Source organism: Pinus tabuliformis, chromosome 5_2 (assembly GCF_031772625.1).
Source record: "Pinus tabuliformis cultivar Carrire ecotype Pingquan chromosome 5_2, CPIR1, whole genome shotgun sequence".
In the NCBI taxonomy this organism is placed as follows: Eukaryota; Viridiplantae; Streptophyta; class Pinopsida; order Pinales; family Pinaceae; genus Pinus; species Pinus tabuliformis.
The window spans coordinates 50020614-50037202 of NC_142306.1; positions in this window are offsets into that span (position 1 = coordinate 50020614).

Genomic DNA, 16589 nt, shown 5'->3' on the forward strand with positions numbered 1-16589 from the left:
TTCCCAATTTGGAGCTCATTTGCCTCCTCAAAACTGCATTCTCCCAGAGGTACTTCCTGCTGTTGCAAAAGGTGGCAGCAAGGTGGTTTTCATGGTGTTTTTGGGCCTTTTGACCATCCAGGACTTGATGAAATGCTTCGGAAATAGCTGAGCATGTGTAACTTACCATGAAAAACCCAAAAGTACAAATTTTTCCTCCAGCAAGTGTCCCAATCAAAAGCGAGCGCGCATGCGTGTAACATGTACAACCAAAAAACCTGTTTTTGGGGACCAAAATTTTCAAAATGAGAAAATTTTCTCCGAATTCGCTCAAATTTGAAGTGGAGACCCTCCATCATGTGTCATGCTCAGCCAGTGAAGCCTCGGCCAAAACTCGAAGTGGATCTAGCCTCTTTCGCCGTTTTAGTGCTTTGCTCAACCTCCTTTGCAAAATCTTCATTTTTGCTTTGCCAACATGCATGCGAGCCCAATAATGATTTTTCATGTGACGAAGCATGTCTTTGTCTCTATTGGCCTTTGCCAACAACTCCTCCAGATGTCGATTGACTTTCTCAAGCCAAAATTTCCGCGCAACAGGTGTCAAATCACTAGGTCTTTTACGGGCCAACCTTCGGTCTTCACGGATTCGTCGCAGCTCTATAAGTGTATGTTCATCCTCTAACTGTTTATTGCACTGCTCCAAGTATTTGATTAGACATTCTGCCTTCAGCAACTTCTCATTTAAGCTATCAATCTCGGTCTTTTGCTCTTGGATGATCTCTTTCAGCTTCGAGCTAGGAGGGCTCCTATCCACATCACCCAATGCATCATCAATATCATGACCACCTGAATGGACCTCCTCATAAATTGGCCCCTTGCCACTGTCCTGAACCTGTACCTGTACTGAAGAAGAAAGTGAGACCCCTTCCACACCATGTGGAGATAGTACTCGTCGTGTAGCTGCAAATAAGGCCCTATGGCCTTGCTGATATGTCACACATGCTGGAGAGCTGACATGCTTGGTCTCAGGAATGTCAAGCTGATGTGAAGGCCCTCCCTCATCATGAACTATCTCGGGAGGTGGCTGCCGCACTGTGAAAAAGTCACGAGAAATGAAATCCTCCCAAGTAATGCCCTGTTGTGCCAACTGATGAACCACTATGATCTTGATCAACGCATAATTATAAATACTCCAGTGCTACTGTGTTGGGGTCTTCCTTTGTACTAAAACAACCATCCTCTCTGTGTTGCGAAACATGAAGTATGGAATGTTCATTAGGCGTACCCTTGTAAAATGCATCAACAAACGAACATGGTATGCATAAAGACAGGAGAATCTGCCCTCACAACTGAAATACCAAGTGATGAGTTTCATCAAAGGTGCAAACTAATCATTCAGGTATTGGAAAGGAAAAACCCTGCTCAAGTGCCTCATATACCCAGGTTTGATGTATGGCTGATAGTAAGATTTCTCTAACTGCTGACGTTTATTCCATTGCTCTCCAACATTTGGTATCCCAGTGGCCTCTGCAATAGTCTCTGGTGACAAAATGAAATCAACTCCGGCGAGGTTTACATGGCCATCATGTAAATGTAGAATGAACAAACGAGCTAATTCACCATGATGCTGAATTTGTGAAATTAGCTCACAATAGTGATAGCATGACTGATGACGAAAACAATCCATTGCAAGCGGGTAAGCCTGCAATTGAACCAAAGAAATAGGCTCTTCCCTGAGAGGCTTACCATCTTTGCCACCTTTGCGAGACCTTCATGGCACATTACCCTCTGCTGTAGAATCACTATCACTGTCATACTGCTGCTCATACTCTGACTCCGTGTCTGACATGGCTTTGGTGTCAAGATGTTTGTGATATGTATAGTGATATAGGTGTGGTGGAGTCAAACTTCTATGTATACTCAAACTCTACTATGTTTACCAAAGCATCATACAAACTATGCCATAATGATAATGCTCTGTTTTCAATGAACTGGCACAAAACAGTCATGCTTGACAAATGAACAAAAATATAATGTGTGCCCTTTAGAATGTTGACTAAGGTTTACAAATGAGCATGGAGCTGGTTTTCATCAATGGAGGATGAGAAATTTTCACTAAACCACCCACATATCTTTTAAAAAAACCCTTAAAGAATGATTTTATCATGAACCTAGGGTTTCATTTTCCAAGACCCAATACATCAAATTCCCATTTTTGAAACACACTTCAAACATCCTAACATTGACTAAGCAGCAATAAAATACCTACTTGCAAGCTTGGAGTGGATTTAGTATGATCTCGGCGCATGTACCAAGTTTTTTTGTTGCTGCTACCCAATGCGCAGCGCGCAAACCCAATGTGCAGCGCACCCTTCTATGCGCAGTGCCCTTGTAAATATACACTGGCCAGTGAGGCCCAATGCGCAGCGCACCACCCAATGCGCAGCGCACACTTCCTATGCGCAGTGCACACCTCCAACGCTGTCCACGGATATGCAATCACAGTTTCGGCCTTCAAACACTTGAACACGATCTTTCTTTGGGAATTTGTGAACAAATAGACTTGTTTTCCCTTTTATATACAAACAAAATATCTCACCAAATCTGATTTGATTTAAATTGATTCAATAACCCACTTTGTAATGTTTGGCACTTTTTCACTTTTGGTCTTTTAATACAATACTGCTTTTTGATTTTCTCATGCTTTTCTGAGGTTTGGACTGATCATTTTTTGTTGATTTTTGCAGGGATCTGGCATTTTGGCTTTGGAGAAGATCAGAGGCTTGCTCTGAAACCCTTTGAGATAAAACAAATATGATTATTTACATTAACGATTTTTGGTTCCAAAACAGAGTTTTGGACCTAAAATGTTTTAAAATGCTTTCTGAGGAAACATATTAAGTGAAAATCTTGCGAAACCAACCTCATGGCCTGCGGGCTTTTATTATGTGTATGCACGAGACTCAAAACCCTAGACTCTAGGACTAAAGACCCCTTTTTTTTAACAAAACTAATCATGTATGACGATGAATGAAATGACCATATACTTTGGTGATTTGTTAAGAAATTTTTGACTAACCCTGCAGGGACAAGCATGAGGGAACACAAGACAACCAGACCCCCTCGTCAGTCAATGGAATGCCCCTAACGAAATGCAACGAAGTGGAACGAGTGAGACACCTAAAATGATAATGCAAAAGCGAAAAGATCTCTGACGGAGGGCTGTAAGGACCAACTCTAACACACTCCTTAAGGAAGGAGAACACTCCACAAGCCATATGTCTGTTAATACAATAATCCTTGACCATATTCCTTCACATGGAGTCTCTAGCCTCTATATAGGCCTCATACATACAATACCATGGGTCATTACCATAGTTCCCTTATACCATCAAACTAATACCACGGGCCCATTACATTATTACTAACTACTTGTGGTCCCTTACATGATATGGGTTAACCACCTTATTTATTACTATGGCCCATCCTATTATTACATTATTACCTTGGGTACTTGCCTTGGTACCCCATATTATCCCCCTTAGGTATATAAGATGAAATACTAATAATTTCAAAATCAAGTACAATGATAAAAGTACAATGAACTATCTAGAAGAGGAAGACTTTACGACACTCTTCTTTTGATTCAGAATGATAATTATGACACTTGCATCAAAGACGACAGTTCGATTAGGCTACTTTCGACAAAGGAAGATTGCAAATGATCGACAAATACACAAAAACATTTACAATTCCTAACTGATGGAGGCTGAAATAATGTGAAGGAAGATGGTTATTGCAAGAAGGTACTGATCATGAACAGCAAAACTACTGAATAAAGCTGAAAACAGAGAGAAAAAACCAAATTTCAGAGAAGAAAACATAGTTTACTCAATCATCACACTTGTAACAGAGGGAAATAGGGATGCATCTCACTTACAACACACGGGAGGTGCGATGCATCCAGGTTTCACAGTTCAGACAGTGCGATGGGCCAGGGAGCGGAATTGAGCTTGGTTTTTGCTCAAAAATTGTAGCTAAGTTCAATGATTTAGGATGAGTAATGACGGACAGTAAACACAAAGCATAAGGGCAGGATCTGATGAGGTTCTGAGCTACCACAAGGGCACTTAAGATGCTTTGTAAGTCAGATGTTTAGTTCATAAACCAACCAAGAGATTGACTGAAGCAGCATTTATCTACTTCGCAATTGCATAGCAAAGGCGTTTCGAAGGCTAGCTGGCTTAACTTCAGGCTCTGTTTGTAGTTTATAAAGCAAACAATAAACAAACAAAACAAACTATTTATTCCCCAGCAGAGTCGCCATTTTGTTTCAGGGAAAACTAGTGTCGATTCGAACTGCTAGTCCCACTAAGAATCGTAGCTATCTTAGAAACAAACAATTAAAGGTTTTCAAGAGTTCCTTTAAGTGTGATAGATGGAAGAGAAGAATAGAGGACCAACCTGGATCTTTTGCTTTGATCCTATCCTGATTTATCCTTCCCTTGATTGAATTTGCCACTCCTCTCCTACTTGTCCCGCTTCAAAGAGTACCTTTAGAGTCAAAGTAACAACAAACTATCAAAACATCTCTATCTAAAACATCATAACCAATATGGAATTAGAAACACATTGACCATACAATTGCATTCATAAACAATAAGATTCACAAATACAAGATCATATGGAGGAAAACTCAAAGAAATTTAGTAATAGTAATGTAAGAGAGGATTACAACCCAACTATCTGATCCCACATCATCCTCCCAGTTGTAGAAGCCCTCTTCACCTCATGAAAAAGCAAATCACCCAACAATGTAATGTCTCTTCTCAGCAAACCAACAGCACTTCCTTACAAAATACAAAATTCCAGCCTCTAGATCTCTCAGATGAGTGATCCATATATAGATGTCTTGCAAGGGTGTGAGTCAGCTCTGGATTTTTATTAGTGTCATTTCACTGATAGTTCTTGGTTCGACTTGGAGATTTCATGATCTCTTACACATCCCTGGGCGAATTCAGAGAAGCAAGTTTCATAGGAGAAGTTTCTGGAAGATTCCATGATCATCCACCTTGCAAATTATCTCTACCATTTGTATATTCTCGCTCATCGCACCCTACAGAATTCCATTTCAGTATGCATCACACCTGGCCAGTTAGGCAGTCAGTATGCATCACACTTTGTCCATTGAGCAGCCTATATGGTCTAGTTTTGGCCAGTTCTGAGTAGTTTTTCATGTGGAACTTCTAGGAAATGATGTAATCAGTTGACCATGATCCTTTAGGGTATGAAGCAACACTTTTAGGGACTTAAGGAGTCCTTATTTTATGGACATATGAGTTTGGGGTTGCAGTGCCCAAATATGTCTATAACATATGTGCAAATACCAGTGGTCCTGTAGGCATATAGGACGATGTGTAAAAAATTAACAAAACAAACTTCGTTCAGGTTGGTCTATGGGAGCGAGGTTGTGATGCCTATGCAATATATTGTACCGAGTCTACATATTGTAACATTTACTCATATGGAGGATCACGAGACTATGGAGGAGTGCATCACGCAGTTGTTAGATTTGGAAGAAGACAAGGTTTTAGTACAATTTCACCAACAGGTGCAAAAGGAGCACGAGAAGGCCTGGCATGATCGACATATTAAGCTGCACACCTTCAAGGTGAATGATTTAGTGAAACTATATCATAGAAAGTTCACGAAGTTCCTTGGGAAGTTTAAAATGCACTAGTTTAGGCCCTATGTAGTCAAGGAAATTACATATAGAGGCACAGTTCAACTCGCAAAGCTGAATGGAGAAATATTTCCATGAAGAGTCAATGGGAGTCAATTGAAGCTATATCAAGGGGATCAATGATTACATGATAGAAGGAAAGTCTTAGTACTCGAGGAAGCTATAAGGGAGTATGGGACTATAAAATATACTACCTAAAGAATGCGAACACAAAGTAAGGGGGCTACGCGAGGGAAGCCATAAGTGCGCCAGGAGGAGTTGCGCCAAGAGGGTTATGCCATGGAGGATGGTGCCACGCAGATGAGTTTAAAAATAGTTGTTGGATGTACTGTAGCTAATTGGATGGTGAAAATCCCATTAGGAGGAGTGGGTAGGCTGCATTTATGGCACAAATATTTGGCAATCTGCCACCAAATATGCATTTATGAGGATAAATTGGAGAAAATGGTAGATTTGAATTCAAAATTACTTATAAATATGACATGTTGGCTTGCAGTAGAACACTTTGCCGTCTGAAAATTATTTTTAAGCTTTGTTGTCTAAAACCTATGAACCGGGAATATTAGGACGTACTCCTATCACAACCGACATTCGCAAATTTTCCCGAGTGGAGCCATGAGCTCATCTTCGAGAAAATGTCTACAGCTAATCCCATAGAAGTCGGTGTCTTCGAAGCCGTTACCTCTGAAACCATTGTATATGATGATGCAGCCCATGAAATTGCATCAACAATGGAAGCTACACCATCTTTTCCGATGGCGCCGAGGTCACCTAGGCTGAAACCATCAGTTGCTAAGGAGCAATAGAAGAAACCATAGGTTGTACCGGTGCAACAATCACCAAGGAGGAACCCTACACAGGTTTGGTAGAAAGGGAATATGGAAAAGTTGAAACAACCATATGAACCCTTAGATCTTGACACAGAGGAGCTTCGCAAAGGGGTTGAAGTATTGGATGCTGAGGAGGGTGAGCCTATCACTAGGCTCTTAGACTATATCCCTCCACGAAAGGGGAAAGAGAAGGTACCCAAAGATCTCGATTCTGGCATGTTTATGTTCTCCACACCGCTATTTCTGGAGAAGGTACCCTTCGAAGGCACACAGTTAGGGTGCATCTCTGCCCTCAAAATGGAGGATTAGGATCTAATTGATCACGAGAAGTTTCTACACTTGGCAACCAACAAATATTTGGCAAGGATATATTGTTGGCTACATGGGGCCTAACCCAGGTTCAGAAGTGATTTAGCCAAACAAATCCCGAAACTACCGGCCCTTTCGGCAGTAGTCCTCAGTGTGTGGACTGAGGTCTCACCTGGGGTAGTATGGGAGGGTACTAGAACTAGGTTTCCACACCCTAGGGATGTCTTGATGAAGTCTGGGAAGTTCGAAAACCGATCCTACGTGCTTCTACCGCTCCGCGCAACCGTCTATCCTTCGTAACTTGTGCGACTACTTTCACGCAGCTCTATAAAGAGCACGAAGAGGTGTTGTCTAGATCCTTTATCCTTACTGTGCTATTATTATAGATCTTAACTTAATTGCATATACCGAATATTCTCATTAGTCATTCAACATTCATAGCAAGTGCGCGCAATCATACAACTGTAAAGAGATGCATAAATATAATAGGAGTATAAACACATAGTATTTCAGAATCAACTTATCTTTTATTAATTCTCTGTCCAAGTACAATCCCAACTCCGACCTATGCACTCTCAATTGCAGGGGTCCACACACACAGCCGTGGACTCTTCAAAACCTTTGTGCACACAACTGCAAAGCCTTTCCCTACTACTACAACCCAAGACTTGAACTTATAGACTCAGAGCAAATTCCTCTTCCAAAAGAATATATGACTTAAGACCAAGACTCCCTTTCCACTTAGAGCCTCACTCTATTTATACAATCCCATGGCCCACGAACCATGGGTAGGCCGACACGTTCTATATTAAATTATATTATTTCAGGGCGGACAACCCTAGACTCTCGCGCTTCGCGCCCACATTTTGTGGGGTCTTTACATTACATTGACCAAAACTCAGGCTTTAAGCCCCAAAACTTGCTATGGGGGGATCCACTGCCCAACAGGCCCCCAACACAATCATCGTGACTCATCCTAAGTCACTCTGCTGGTGCAGCGATCCTAGCACGAAGTCCATCCAACTGTGCCAGTGTGATGCGAAGGTCCGCAACTCACCATGCTAATGTGGTCTGGATTTGCTCCATTTTTGCTTCTGAATCATCTGTGTCTGACTTGATTCTCTACTTTGATGCTGTCTTCTAGTGCCTATGTTTATAGTCCTGCACCTCTGTCCGACTTGTGGGGTCGTGAAGACTGTTCTTTGGTTGGTTAGTCATATAGCCAACCCACCCATGTAGGGCTTTAGGTGACTGCCATTTACTCTTCCTAGGAAGGACTCTCCATTAAGTTTGACTAGTTGGACCGCGCCTCCGTCTGTGACCTCCTTTGTTACATACGGTCCCAACCAATGCATTCTGAATTTCCCGGAAATTTTTTGAACTTGTTGTCATACAGCAACACTAAATCGTTTACCTTGAATGTGTGCAACTTGATATGGTGATCGTGCCAGTATTTCTCATGTTGTTTTTGGACCTGCTGATGGAATCCCGCCAGAAACCGTTCTTCCTTGAGTTATACCAATTGCGCGAGTCTCTCTTACAAGGCTTCGCAGTCTGACAGGCCTATAATTGTTGCTATCCTCAAACTAGGTACGGTGTATTCCATTGGCATGACTACTTCTATGCCATAGACTAACCTGAAAGGTGTCTGACCCATCAATTTCTTGCATGTGGTTCTGTATGCCCATAATACGGTAGGTATGTGCAAGTCCCAGTCATTTCACTACGCGTTACATACCTTGGTCAGTGCGGTCTCCAGAATCTTGTTGAATGCTTCTACTGTCCCATTAGCTTGCGGATGGTATGGTGTACTTTTCTGATGATACACCTGGAACTCCTCGGTGAGTGCGCTAATAGTTTCAATTAGGAAGTTCGTTCCACGGTCACTCATTAAAATTTTCGGGCATCCAAACTGTGTTAACACATGGTTGAACAAAAATTTCATAGTTGTGGCGGACGTGCATTCCTTAACCGGCTGTGCTTCCACCCATTGAGTCAGGTACTATGTCGCGGTGATGATGTAGCGCGCACCCGTCTTTCCCTAAGGTTTGATTGGTCCCAAAAAATCAATTGCCCATTTTTCGAATGGTTGCAACATCATCTGTGGATTGAGTGGCATCTCATCCCTCCGTGATGGTTTCCCAGTCCTTTAACATATGTCACAGGCTCGACAGTATGCTTTCGAATCTCGATGTAGGGTTGGCCACCATAGCCCAGCACGAAGAATCTTCTATGCCATCGCACGTCCTGCATAGTGTCCTCATGCAGCCCCCCCATGTGCTTTCGTGAGGATCTGTCCTCGTTCAAATTTAGGTACATATCTTCGCAATATCTCATCGTTTCCCATTTTGTAGAGGTGCCCCATGATGACAGAAAAGTCTATCACGTGTAGCACCAATTCCTTATTTTGTTTGGACTGAATATTCCTTCGGTGCAGTCACTGTGGTTAAAAAATGGATTATATCTTCGAAGTGGTCATCCGTGACGCACACTGCAAAGAGTTGTGCATTAGGTAGTCCTTCCAAACTTGTTGGCTCCTCGCCTGTCTCGATTCATGATAAATGACATGGTCCTGCATTTAGGCGTCCTGGATTTACGATGACCTTGAATTCATATTCTTGAAACAGTAACAACCATCTGCATATGTTCCCCCCAACACAGGCTTGTTCACCAGGTATTTCAACGCGGAATGATCGGTATACATCTTGAAGTGCCTGCCAAACAAATAGTGTCGGTATTTTTGGAGCGTGTATACCATTGCCAATCCTTCACACTCAGCAATAGAATAGTTCTTTTTGGCTTTGGACAGTTGCCGACTCGTGAACGCGATCGGGTGACCCATGCCTTCTGTTGGGACTCAGAAATGTCATATTTTCATCCACCTTTTTCTTCACTATTCCTTACATTTCATCATCCCATTAACCTTTTATCATATCATTTTCATAAATACATTTGGGTTTCACCTTCTTATTTTCCACTTTATTCATTTTTGTAATATAAGTGAATTTATGATTAAATATTAGAAAATATACATATTTTTATATATATCTCAAGAATATGTGAGTTTTGTGATGTGTAGGAAATATGTGAAGAATTAATTCCAAGAGACTTCTCAAATATCTCCTCCACCATATTAAGGATATAATTATTCAAATCTATTCCTAAGGAGAAGATCATGGAGAATTTGGTTGGCATATCTTATCCAAGATATGTGAGAGATGTGTGGAGGATTCAAAGGGATCATATTTTGTAATAATGGGAAAGTAGTTGAGAGTGCTTGAGAGAATATTGGATATGTAGTTATGAGATGGTTATCTTCTTCATGTATATAAGAGAGTGCTCTCTCTTCATTTGAAAGAATTGAGATTAGCTTTAAAAGATAGTTTTGTAATTAGGAGAAGGGGATTCTTAGCTTTCATTCATATTCTTTTATTGTTACACTCTCATGATTTGTTATTTGGTTCTTGTAATACAATTTAAGATATCTTTATTGTTGTGAGCTCACATATGTTGTTTGTCATTCAAATTCTTCACATGTTGTATTGCTTTTCCCTTATGCAATTTCTTGCTTTTATAGTTAATGTTTCAATGCCTTCCCATATTAATTTGATTTCAGTAATTTAGATTAGATTAGATTAGATTAGTTCCACTTCGGTCCTACATATATAGTGCATGTGCCTCGTAAGCCTACGAACCTCGGATTGACAAATTAAATAGTTGAGCAAGTATTACAACAAAATTAAATGATAATATTTTCACCCAACACCTTTCGCGCCTTCCTGCGTGAGTACAACTCCCAGCGCGATACATGACGCATCAACATGTACATGAAATTATACGTCCCATTTTGGGATGACCAAGATGGGGGCGGATGCCATTTTCTCCTTGAGAATATCCAAAATTTTCTTACAATAATCATTCCAACAATATGTAGCATCCTTTTTCAATAGTTGTTCCATTGGCGCTGTTATTTGTGCATAGCTCTTGATAAACTTTCTATAGTAACTAGTGTGCCCCAAAGTGGTGCGTAGTTGTTTGACACTTTGCGGTGCTTCTAGATTAAGAATAATGGCAATCTTCATAGGGTCCACCATCAGGCCTTGTTTTCAGACCACATGGCTGAGAAGGTTCCCAAAGGGGACAAGGAAGGTGCACTTATTAAGACTGAGTGCAATTTGGTGTTGTCGGCAGGTATCCAGCATCAAACGTAAGCTTGTTATATGGTGTTTAACTAACCCAAATACAGTCCAATCATCTAGATAGACCTCCAAAAACTTGTTGATGTATTCCTTGAACGCGGCCACCACTACGCGCGAAAATATCATTAGCATGTTCTTCAGTCCAAAGGGCATAACGGTGTATTGAAAACAGTGACATTCGGTTGCAAAGGTTGTCTTGCTCCTATCTTTCGGCGCGATCTTAATTTGATGGTACCCTGAGAAGCCATCCATGAATGAGTAAGCTTCTTGACTGCCAACATTCTCGAATACTTCATCTGTAAACGGTGTTGGGAATGGATCATGAACATAGGCATCATTAATCTTTCTGAGGTCCACGCAGATTCTAATTTCGCCCTTTTGTTTTTTCTCCTGTACTACCATAGGACTCACCCAGTCGAATTCTTCCACTGGTTCAATAATTCTGGCTACAAGCATTTTGTCTATTTCTTCGCAGACCTTTTCTTTGTACTTTGGATTGAAACGGTAAGGTCGCTGCTTAACTAGCTTCGCATCCAGTTTTAGAGTGATCTTCATCATCCCTAAGTCGCCTATGATCCCCTTTAAGTCTGTGATTTTGGTCGGGAACAGATCTTGATATTAATGGAGTAACTCGATGACCTTATCTACCATAGTATCATCCCAATAGTCCCCAAGCATCACGTACTTTGGCTCTGTGTCTGTACCATTGTTTACCTACTTTGTTTTTAGCGGCGCAGTGATGTCGGGATCCTCAATTGATGGTCCTCGAACTTCGTGACACCCTTCAATTTCTGGAATATTAATATTTCGGGGGTCATCATCATCCTCCCCTACTTGTATGTTATAACATTCTAGGGCCCAGCTTAACTGGTCTGCCCATGCTAGTTGAACCACTTCCTAGGGTTCCTGTGGTATTTTGAAGATGGCGGTTTTTATGGCTTGCAGCATGTCATCAAAAGTATCTGACCATCGGTCTTCAAATGTGAATGTTAACAAAAATTCCTCACGCAAGACATCCCATTCGCCCGTACCATGTTGGAGTTCCGTCTCGGTATACCAATTCATGGGTATGACATCCAGGGAATGGTAGAATAAGTGTACCCATTCAGGCTGAGGTTCTTCTCCATAGGCCTTGGTCCATTTCGCGAGGTGTGTGCACTGGTCATCACGTCCATCGTATTTATCTTCCATCCATAGTTGTGGTTTCCCAAATCATTGGTGCATCATCCTCCTACAACTGTGCCAGTTTTCAAAATTTCCTTGATGTGTTCCCCACCATCACGCAGGTGTCACGCACAGCACCCACTTCAAAGCATCGAACCATTGTTGTTCCGATACTGGGCTCTCAAACTTGCTCAAGAATTCATCCACCGTTGTCAATCCATCATATGTTGGTAGATCTCGGGCCTAGGTTGTTACATAATGCAGCGATCTAGTCATCATGTTACAATTTAGCGTTGTCACTTCGTTTAACCAATTGTGCTAATGTTCATCTTCTTCATCTGAATCCGATGTATAGGAACTTGTGTGCTCCCACGAGATCCTTCCATCTGTAGTTAGACTTACCCAATCCTAATCTCACGCAGTTATCTTGTAGATACAATCCAACTCATCATCGCTTCCATCGTCGCGCATTGGTTTGGTGTAGCGTGCTCCTTCGACTGGGTCTAGCAGAACTACTATGCGTAGGGAATTTTTCTCGAATATTATCTTCTGCTTCTTCAGGTTGATGACTCCATTCATATCAGTGGTCCAATCTATTCCTAGCAATGCGGGATAAGGATTGTTGTCATCAATAATATCTATTACTTCAAAGTCTGTCTGTGTGCTCGCGCTTTCGATATCAACTGCTACCCCTTGGAACCTCCCCATAGGCAAAATCTTCTGTTGGTTTGCCATTCGTAATTGAATAGAGGACCACTACTATGCGGGCCTACCCATGCGTTCCCATGTCTACTTTAGTAACACATTCGCGTTTGAACCCAGGTCTAGGATTACCTGATCCATTTCATATTCGCCAATCTGTGTCATCAATCTCATTTCCCTCCCAGTGCACAATGGATGCTTCCCCAATTTTCGAACGACGTGTGGCTCCCCTGACCCTGCCCACCTGGTGATCAACTCCTGTAGTCCTTTGGCTGCCTTATTGTCGCATAGTAGCTTCATGCATGTCTCTAAAAAGGTAGTAAGCATAGAAGGATCCATTCCTGGCTCTGTTTGATCCTTGCTACCTGAAGTAGAGGCCTCCGCGAAGCTCTTCTTAGCTTCCATAAACGTCTCCTTTGCACGTTCCAAGTCAAACTTAGGTTCCTTTGTAGGAGCCTTGTGAACCCATGTATCTTCCTCGGGCTGCTTCCCCTTATCTTCCCCTGTGGTTGCGCCACTTCTGAGCATCATGTTCATGTTGGGGTCTTCCTCGCGCGGTTCAGAGCTCATCATTTGGATATTCTGAGTCGGAGTAGGTTATAGTACCCATTTTTCACGCATTTGTGCGATCAATGTAGGACAATCTACCATTTCATGATCAAACTGAGCATAGTACGAACAAGATATTCTCGTTGGGTTGGTACAATCACGAGCGTAGTGCCCTAGACCTCTACAATTGTAACAAATTAATTGTCCGTGGCCCATTCCTGGCCCCATTCCTCCTCGTCCTCGACCTCGGCCTTGAAATCCAGCGCATGCCATCCCCACGGCTGGGTTGAGGCTTCACATTTCTATCTGCATTCTATAGGTTAGGGTTCGCTCCATCATCAAATCATAGCTGCGATAAGTGCGCTTTTTGTGGCACACCAACCTATAGAAATTACAAAACAGTTGTTGTGGAGTTTGTGTATACTTCTACAACAGATGACAATTTTCTGTCATCTTTTCCTCCTATTTGACAGATCGCGCACCATAATGCGGGTGTCATACTCAACCCTGCCTGTGCTTCTGGTCTCAATGGCATCGGTCCCCCTCCTACCAAGTAGTTCATGAATACTGGACAGTCATCCTTGTCGTGGCCCTGACCTTTTCATTTTATACACCATACTTCATCATGCACCTTTGGCCGTGGTGCCCTATTTCGCTTCAAACTCTACACCTCCAAGCATAGATTCTGTAGTTGTGCGTGGATTTGTTGAACTCCCAACCACGGATCCTGTATCTGTGTTTCATGCAACCTCATCGCCAATTCCAACATTTTGGCCTCGGTTGAAAGCTTCCGCTGTGATAGCACCGTCCTCAGGTGTGGTGTCAAAGACGCCACAAACCATATGCGATGTTGCACATTCGTTAGTGTCATATTAGCCTCACGGATCGTACTCTTCAGCCACTGATCTAGATCCCAAGGTGTGTTTCCTGGATGTTGGAAGTAATACTGAGAGTGGGTGGGGTGAATCAGTATTAGAAAATCAATAATCTTTTCATTTCCATTATCAAATTCACATACGCTACTTCAGTTAAGGCAACCCGCATGTATATACAACTGTGTTTCATGCAACTAGCGTATATCCAGTAAACTTATGATTTAGTTAGTTGATCTTTAATGAGTGCATCAAAACATTATTAACCATATAAACAGTAAATAGGCACATTAAAATAGAACAGATCATCACACACAAGAAGCACACATGAACACCATGATATAAGGTGGAAACCCAATGTGGGTGAAAACCACCTGCTGCAATCTTCTCAATATTTCTTTAATAAGAAACTTCTTTTACAAATTTTGTACTGGTGCAACCTTATACCAATATGCAGGCTTCTACCTACAGAAGGCTACAACCTTTTCTCATTCTCCAGCTTTTCCTGGAAGGGAGCTACACCCCCCTTAGCTCCTGTACTAGCTGATGTACTAGTACGTAGGTGCTGACTTACCGAAGGCTAAAACCTTCTCTTTTCTTCTAGGGACCACATTTCATAAATTTTCATACTGGATCCATAAATACAAAACAATCACTATTACAATACAATCATTAACTCTAAATCACCCAACAACTGAATCACTGAAACCTTGTCATCAACACACAGTCACTAGAACACAGAGCAGAGCCCAGAAATCTACAACAACCACTAGAACCAACAACAACCTCAAGCATAAAATCTCATAATGTATAAGCTACTTGACTGTGTCGAACTAGCGTGTATATGCCCTTTCACCATAGAGAACCCACGTACAGATCTAAAAATAATTACTTATACCTTCGCTGCAATTTCCAACTTCAGATATACCCTGAACATAAGATATAAAGGATAAAACTTGCGTCAGTATTCAAATCTATTCATGATCATACCATATAATGATAATACATTTTAGTCTTCTTGATCCTGGTCCATCAACCTTTATCAACCACATAGGTGCATCCTTGGCTCAGATCAAGCAAATAATCACAAACCCATAACCATCATACTAGATCTCATACTTCATCAGATATTCATCACTTGCACACTTGCTACACTTGGCCTAATGATCTTCTCCTTATATAGGTTTGGGCCTCTCTCAATACCATGGTCCAAAACCACGTAGAACCAATACCTTGGACCCAATACCTGGGGTCAACACTTCAGACCAAATACCATGGATCAATACCAAAATACCATGGACCAAATACCACAGACCAAAACTTAGATTCCCAACATGTACGCACCATTCCTTCTGTAAATGTGCGTGTGTACGTATACGTGACTTGGTATATGGTTAACCCACGTGTATATGCTTCTTTATCACATCACACCTGTGTATACCTCTCTGATCATTAATTCTTTACTATTTACTAGTTGTACTATGATTTGTCATCTGAGTGAGTTTCCATCAAGAACAACACCTGTATCATAATGCCAACAATCTCCCCCTTTGGACTTGATGGCAACAACCACACTAAGTCACTCTCCCCCTTTGACATCAAGGGCAAAGGGTGGACCAATATATTCTCTCCATTGATATACATTCTGTTGTCCATACTCCCGTTGAGTACATGCTGAAATCTTTGATTGAGCTCCCCCTTTGTACATGCCAAGATGTACCAATCCCTCCATGCTCCCCCTGCGCACATGCTGAGTCTGCAAAAAAAAATTTCAACAGAATAACATGACTCTACAACTCAACTAAGTGAGTATGACCTTCCTATCACCAATGACTCATACATACATCAATCTCCCAATCAAGTGGGGATACACTATTTTAACTCATCCACCCAACCAAGTGGGGATACACCAAAAGTTTATACATGATAACACAAGAACATTACAACATCTACCCCAGGCATAGTGGGGAAAAAAATTGGGTTGTTAAATGACCTTGATAATAAAATATAGATATGACATAGAGACATAGTCATCAACAACTATCATCAGCAGCATCTGTCAATCACCATCCAGACCAGAAGCCATGATCTCCGTCTGCACCTGTTCCACCTGAATCAAAAACAATTGTGAAATTGTACCAAGATCTTCTAAGGTAATGCCAACAATGCATTATTAGAAGTATATGCTCCCCCTGAGCCTGTGCCAACCATCATATACCATGACCGAACCATTTCCTAAGTC